This window comes from Canis lupus, chromosome 11 (genome assembly GCF_003254725.2).
Source record: "Canis lupus dingo isolate Sandy chromosome 11, ASM325472v2, whole genome shotgun sequence".
Classification (NCBI taxonomy): domain Eukaryota; kingdom Metazoa; phylum Chordata; class Mammalia; order Carnivora; family Canidae; genus Canis; species Canis lupus.
The window spans coordinates 73,413,587-73,421,426 of NC_064253.1; the positions used below are offsets into that span (position 1 = coordinate 73,413,587).

The window sequence follows — 7,840 nt, forward strand, 5'->3', positions numbered from 1 at the left end:
ACTCCCTCCCTGTGTTTCCTCACCACCTTCAGGAGCAATAAAGTGTAATTTCTCAGTGGACAATTGAGTAAGACTTGCCACAGTTGCTTAAACAGATTTGTGCCATGTGCCTCTCCTTACAGTCAGGGATTTCTTTAGCTCTGGAACTTTCCAGGGGAATGCCACATTAAGGTGGGGCCTTAAATAGAGCACTGTTGAGCCTGGAACTCATGGAAGAGAAAGTAGGTCAGTTCTCTTGGCAGCAGCTGAGGACAGGCGGGATGGGTGAGCAGGGCTCAGATGAGGTTTATCTGGCTGAGTCCAAGCATTTCAGAGAACAGAGACCTGAGAAAGGTTTGTCAGGGCCTGCCTGCTTCTGAGGGCGTCCAGTTTTGATGCTTGGGAATGTCCTTTGCGTGGGTGATTTGGTGGTGCTCCTGTTTCCGTGACACCTGCACTAATTCAGGCACGTCTGATGTTTTTGCTGGGGCTCTGCACAGGAATTGGAACATCACACCAGGAATTCCAACCCGTGTGTGGGGACTCTGTCCAGAGATATCCTAGAGGTCTGCAGAGTGGTGACTGTGCTCTTAGGACCATGGTAGAAACCTTTGCATGAAAAGAGATGAAAAGAGCCTATATTTGCCAAACACAAGATATGATGTGGGGTTTTTTGCTTCTCCTTGGCGTTACGGCTGTTCTGTGTGGTCACGTGGGTATCTGTAGATCAGAAGTAGGGGGTGTCAGCCTGATACATACCTGGGAGACAAAAGCAGAAGACGGTGGTAGGAAGGAATGACGGTGAAAGGTTGGAAACCGCTGACTGAACTGGCCCGTTACTGTGCAGCAGGACAGTCAGCTTGAGTGAGGGGGCAGGCCTGTCTCCGATATGTGCTCAAATACTTACTCTTGGGATGAAAGAAAGAACGTGGTTAGGGTCACACAGCCATGCACTGCAGGGTCGGGAGTGGAATCCAGGTCTGTGTCCTGTGTCCAGTGTTAATCAGTTCCCCTTCCCCAAGCAGACTGGGCCTGTCCTTAAAACCATCTTGCCATAGCCGCTTCCTTCCTTTTCTCCCCACCCAGAGAAGGACTAATGAGCAGCGCTGTCTTTAGGTGTCTGTGCATGGTGGTTATGGGATGAGTTGGTTTGAGGAGGGAGAGGCGCTCTAAATGGTTATCTGCGTAGACTATGGTTTCCTGGGTAATTCCCAGGAAGTCCTGTCCCTTGTTCCTTAAGATGCTGGGTACTTACCCCAGTGACGGTCCCTCTTTCTGTTGTAGGGCTATCTTGGATAAGAAGCTGGCTGCCTCTGTGAACATCCTGCCCAAGGCATCCTCGCTGTGAGTTTTGCTATCGCCTGTGGAAGGGTGTGGGGACTGCTGGGTCAGGCCCCGGCTGGTAGGAAGAGCACTGAACTAATGGGAGGTTGTCAAAGAGCAACTCAAAGGCATTTGCTTAATGAACAGTTCATTGTTAATTTATATTCGGAGGAAGTCAACTAGGGGATTTATATCAACCAACAAAAGCAAAAGTAGGCTGTGTATGGAGAAGGGAGGAAAAAGCTGTAGTTTAGAAATAGTGAATCTTGTCTGCACAGTCTTTGTTTAAATTAGTCGGCTTGCTATTAGCAAAAAAGTCCGACTGGGCATTCCATCCCTGAGTAAGCCTCCTAGGGATATCAAAGAAGATAATTCCCACTGCTTTTGAATTCTCTGGAAAACTTTGAGGGGTTGGCTGATGTGACAAGCTGTCTCTGTGTTTTCTCCCTTTCATTTCATTGACACCCTCACTGTCGTTACTTCTGGTCTATTCCATTTCCCTCATCAAAATACGTCAGCATCCCGGGACTAGCTGTGCAGGTAGATTGATGGACTTCTTTAAGAGACGGTGAGCCTCTCACCCCCAGGAACGTTCGGGCAGCTGCTAGAAGCATGCATTAGAGTGGTTGGACTAGATGACCTTTGGGGACCTGGCCAATGTAAACATGTTTGTGTGGGCTTGGAAAGATTGTAAAGTTTCCACCTTGGTAAGTCACTTGATTGGGCCAGGTTTATCATCTCAGCGAGCTCATCTTGTAAGCATAATAATATGGTTTTGTTCCCTTTTCCAGGTACTTCTGGAATGGAGAAATCGAAGAAGCCACTGAGATCCTGTTGGTGAGTGAGGATGGGGGTTGGGGCCTTGATATGGGAAGAGTGAGACCAAGGCCTTTTCCCAGGTTCCAATTAAAATTGAGCAAAGATCAGTCAACTGAGGTTCTTGCCCCAAAACAGATGCCCTAGGCTAATTTGCGAATGCATCAGTGCCCTGTCACCTGGAGGAGTGCTATTCCCGAGTGGCCAGGTGGACGAGTAGCTGCAGCACTGGGGCTGAGGTCTTTCTTAAAGCGGGACTTTTTTTCTTTTACAGCTAATAAAGACAAAGACTTCCAAGGTCCACGTGCTGTCCAGCTATATCAGGTAATGCTGGCCTCTCTTCTCAGCCAGGGGACGCACTGGGAACTAAGTGAATGAGCTTCAAAGGCAAGAGACCTGGAGCCTAGTCACCAGCCTCCCACATGACCCCAGGCATGTACCTGGCCCTCAGATTCTCTGTTTGTGCAATGAGAGGGTGGCATGGGTTAGTGGAGATAGTGGTTCTCCAAATTTTGGACTCAGGATCCTTTTACACGTTTAAATATTATCAAAGACCCAGAGGAGCTTTGTTTATGTGGGTTATATTTAAGTTTATTGTATTAGAAATTAAAACTGAGAAGCTAAAAGTTTTTAGTTCTTTTAAAGTAACAACAGTAAGGGTGCCTGGGTGGCTCAGTTGGTTAAGCATCCAGTTCTTGATTTCAGCACATGACCCATGATCTCAGGGTCCTGGGATTGAGCCCCTCATCAGGCTCTGCACTGGGCGTGGAGATTCTCTCCCTCCCTATCTCTCTGCACACCTACCCCAGAATAAACAAACATGTACACTAATGTGTGTCCCTAAAATAAGAAAATTCATTATCCTCAGTCACTGGATAAAATTATTCCAACTCCAAATGTTTAAGCACGTGCGTGTGTGTGGTGATTCACTAAGCATGCTGTCTCATGAGAACTTGACAGTGACTTTTTAACTGGAAAGGAAGCAGGGAATTATCACCCCCATTTGACAGATGGGAGACTGAGGCCCAAGGCCTCGTATATATTCGGTCTGAGAAGTAAAGAGAACTTGCATTGTGTGCTGAGGGCCAGGTGAAAGAAACGGAGAGAAAGGAGAGATCCCTGTGGGTTTGGATGGTTGAGGAAGAGCCTTTGAAGAAGGTCAGTGGTTGAGTTGGGCCTTGAGGGATAAGGTAGGCTTTTAAGTGATCCACAGAGAACTTTCTAGGTGAAGAGAATCCGGAGGTATTGGGGATGGTGGCTTGTTTGGGGAAGGCGCAAGACCGGAGCCCAGCGCTGGTCAGCATACCAGGAGAGTGCTTCCTGTGCCCCGTTCAACTTAATCCTTGGCGATCTAGTCACAGAGGGACGATTTTTATCCCCTCTTTGTAGGGCCTTTGGAGAAATTAGGTGATCTGTGCATAGTTCCATAGCTGTAAGGGGCAGGCTGAGAATTGGGACCCAGGACCGTGAGACTCTGAAGCCATCTGGCCCAACTCATCCCTTGTTGACAGATGGCAAACCGGCTCCGGGGCGGTGGGCGTCGGCGCTGGACGGCGGGCTGCCGGGCACGTCGCGTGAGGCTTTCCAGTCGGGCCTAGTTGCATAGGCTGATTGTAATCATAGTCACTCACGGGCTCTGCTTTCTTTCCAAAGGTTGGTGCATCCTTTTGAAATCCCAGAGGTCTTCAGTCTTCCCGTGGACCAAGGAGATGTCCGCTATTTCAAGTGGCTGGAGGAGGGCATGGAGGAGGACTGAGGGGGCGCTTTCGTGTCTCCTGATGGCTGCCACCCGCCTGCAGCGCTGCACTCTGGGGACGGGGAGCCTCTCTCTGCTTCCAGGCACCTCTGGATTCTGTGTCTTTGTCAGCGTGGAAGCGCTAAGGAACTTGAGAGGCCGAAGGTCTGAGCCCTGAGGCTGGAAGAGGAGGCGGGTTGGTTGCTGAGCAAGAACCCGGTGGAACTTGTCTCTTCTTCATGCCTCAGGGTGGCCAGGGGGTGGGAAGGCGAGGACAGTTATGTGGGGAGGCCACGGGGAGGTGGCAGTGAGGGTGACTGTCCTCGGCTCCTTCAGTCACTGCGCCTCCAGGGCCCAGGATCTACTCTCCTGCTTCTCGGGAGGAGGAATGGACTGGTGAGCTACACCCGAGGCGTAGGACGAGGGTCGCCTTCTAGGGGGCTGGCAAGCACTCTGTCCAAGAGGATGAATTGCTAATGGTAGAGTTTCGGGACGAGCAGGGTTAATTCCTTGAAACTAAGGATGGTACTTGTTTTTCCTGAGTCTGAGGAGGTGGGAGGGGGCTTCGTGAATGTGGGTAGGTCCGGGGGCATAGTAGGTAGTAGACACAGCCTCGTGGCTGGGAAGTAGGTCCAGATGCTCCCCTAGCCTGGCCGCGACAGGTATCGGGAGGCTCAGGAGCCCCGCTCATCGGAGACCTAGGCCCTGAGCCCGTGCTCTAGTGCTCTAACCTTGTCACCTGAGCGTTGACGCTGAGCATCCTTAAGTGGAAAGGCCCCTAGGGAACTGCCAGGCCAGTATTTCCAGACTTGTTCTCCTGGGCCTTAGAGGTTGACAGAAGGCACCCTGGGTGCTTCCTGGGTGGGGCTCAGGGTGTGAGGCCCCCACCCGTACCTCAGCCAGTATAACTGCCTTTTATTATTATTTATTAAGCTTCCTTGTAAGATTTGGGTTTTGAGGGGTTTTGATTTCCGTAAGTTTTCTTTGTCATAACAAAAGCTAGTAAACCAGCAGTCGAAGCTGCTCTCCGTTTTATAGATGACCGGAGGAGACAACTGCAGTGAGGCCCAGCCAGGGGTGGCGTGTCAGGGATGGTAAAGCCAAGCCTGCTCGCCCCGTGCGTGCTGCTCCTGCACCTGCTCCCCGGGTCTCAGGCGGAGGAGGGCAGCGAAGCAGAGCCCTTGGGGGTGAGAGGCCTGGAGCTGGGCCCCCTCCATGAACCGTCCCAAGGTAACCCCGCTCTGGGGAGACCCATGGGCGGCTCGGGTGGGGGCCCACAGACCTCTGGATTTTTGGGTCTCCCTAGAGGGAAGGGTATAGTACGTTGGGGGGGGGGGGCTTCCAGGCTCTGGTTCCGACACGGACTGTCCTTAACCCTTGGTTCCTCCAGAGATACGAGGGAGGCTCTCCCAGGCCCTGGCGTGAGCCCTGCTGGGGACTTAAGGCCGAGGCGCTTCAGAGGTCCAGGAGAGCCTTTTGTAGTAGCCAGGGGGACTCCGGGGGCTGCCTCAGCAGAGGGACAGAGAATGGAAATGGCAGTGTCCCTTTTTTACAAGTTTCTGATACACCAGGAAATTGTGTATTCAGCCATCCCGCTGAAAATGCTTTGGGGACCCCAGAGGGACAGCCCCTGTTGCTCTCGGGTTAGAGCCTGGTTCCTTGGCCTGGCCTTCAAGGCCCTTCAGAGCCTTGCCTGACCTCACTTTCCCATCTTCACCTTCTGCCTCTCCTTGCCCACCGTGCCAGGGAGATGGCCCCAGGGTGTGGGGTGAAGTGTTGCTGTGTCGGGGCGCCCCGTCAGCCTGGAGCACCCTGCTGCGCGAGCCCTTGAAGTCTGGCCGCTCCTTCGGAGGCCGGCTCCCCCGGCAGGGAGGAAGCTCTCCGGCCTCAGGGTCCCCCGCTATCCCTGTGTCCTGGGCAGCCTCCTGTTTTAGACCTTGAGCTGCCTGAGGTCAAGGCCGTGTCTGAACCTGCTTGATCTCTTGCATAGGGTTGGCGACTATTTCCCAAGTTGAGGTTTCAAGGATTTGAATAAAGCTTTCTCTGTAGCCCACGGTTACTAATTTATGGAATTGGCAAAATCCAGCCTTTTTCCTTTGAACTTTCTTAAAGTGGGACTAGTTCCAAAGGAGGTCTTCTCCCTATCTCTGGCCTTCGTCGGGGCACCTGTGCTGCCTGCGCACGGAAGGCTGTTTCCTGGGGGACCCCGGCTGCCTTGGGCACAGCTGGCTGCAGGACATGGACAGGAGAAGACAGACACCGGCTCCCTGTCTCTGCTCTCCTCGGGTCTCCACGATATTTTATCCTCCTTTTTCTTTTTTTAAATTCTATTTATTTATTCATGAGGGACACAGAGAGAGAGAGAGAGAGGCAGAGACACAGGCAGAGGGAGAAGCAGGCTCCTTGCAGGGGGCCCGATGTGGGACTCCATCCCAGGACCCGGGGGTCGCTCAACCGCTGAGCCCCCCGGGCTGCCGTATTTTATCCTTCTAACTCCATGTTCTCCTCGGCTGGCAGCTAACTCCTGAGATCAGAGCGCGTGACACTTAGGTGGCAGGAGGCTGTGAACTCCCGTGTCCGATTCTAGAGCTGATGCTCTTACTGCCTCCTTCAGAGAAGTGGGACATGTCCCTTCACAGGCCAGATGCCCAGGGAGCCTGCTGCAGCCACCTCTAGGAGAAGGGTTGTTCCGCATTCGGAAGCTGGTCTGTAGTGTGTTTACTCTGCAGTTCTGGGGGCTGGTGACAGGATCCTCCTCCTGCACACGAGGGACCAGATCTAGAGGAGTTGCCTAGATTTTGCACGTGTGCATGACTCCCAGCCTACTTCCCCTAGACCCTGTCCCCACGAGTGGTGCTGTGGGGCTGGGCTAGGGCCTGGACTAGCGGCTCCAAGCAGGCATGGCTTCCCAGCGTTTCTCAGGAAAGGTCTGTCTTGAATCCACAATCCCCAGATAAATCACTTGAGGAAATGAGAAAAATAAATTCTCTGTGAATACTAAAGCTTAGGAGGGTACAGATGTTAACTGGCTTGAGGGAATCCATCTTTATGAGATAAAACAAGAGCGAGAAACCCCACCACGCGGAGTTGAGGGTGAAGGAACCGGCCGGAGCGTGCAGGAGGGAAAGGATTGCCGTAGACTCAGCCTTGCTTGCAGCCGCTGCCGTGCCCCAGGTGTGCGTCTAGCATTGTCTGCTACAAACTGAGCTATTTTTGCAGATAAGTTTATACACACAGTTTACTTTATACAAGTCCTGTGAGCTTTGTTTGAAGAGATAAGCTTTGGAAACAAAATAAATTTTAATTTAGCAATTTTGACACACGATTCTGTGGATCCTTAACCTTGCTAAGATATTTGAACGATACGTTCCTTGAATACTATCCAATAACGTTGCATGATTTTTCCAGGGTTTAAATATTCCCTATAAGCTACAGTTCTTTGAAAATACTCCTGAGCTTAATATTCCTCTTTGTTACAATTTTTCCAGCTAACTATGATAATGGGGAAAATACGAAAAATGTTTCAAGTATTTTAAGAAAAACTTAATGATTTAGGGAATTTCTGAGAATTCTAATTTCTTGCTCCTGAACTTGAAAGGTAAACATGTTGTAAATCTGTAATCACTAATCTAGACCCCAAAGGACCAGGCACTCTTCAGCCTGGGAAGGGCCACTGATCTCAGGTCTGTACAGCTGTTCACTTTGGAACCTGGACTAGAACCCAGGTCTCTTGACACCTCAGACCATGTACTTTTCATGCCATTACAGTGATTTCAGCGCAAAGAATAATCCCACCCCCTTACCCCACCCTGGCTCCAGTTGTGGTTTTGTTCTACGGGCAGTTAAAAGGCCAAAGCAGAAAGCATGGGCGAAGAAAGTGGGAGCCACCGCTAGTGAGGAATTCTGAGTGCAGACGTTAAAACTCAGGGGGACCAACAGGCCACCCTTTACCTGAGAGGCAGAATCTACGTGAACCCATGACCCGCC

General features: G+C 51.4%; 1 long non-coding RNA gene across 1 annotated transcript; it reads left to right on the forward strand.

Annotated features, from left to right (window-relative positions):
- Positions 1-1,329: 1,329 nt before the first annotated feature.
- Positions 1,330-2,550, forward strand: LOC112649745 (uncharacterized). The gene is made up of 3 exons (XR_007414165.1): positions 1,330-2,009; positions 2,094-2,139; positions 2,393-2,550. It is a non-coding gene; the product is annotated as an uncharacterized LOC112649745 (long non-coding RNA).
- The last annotated feature ends 5,290 nt before the right edge of the window (positions 2,551-7,840 follow it).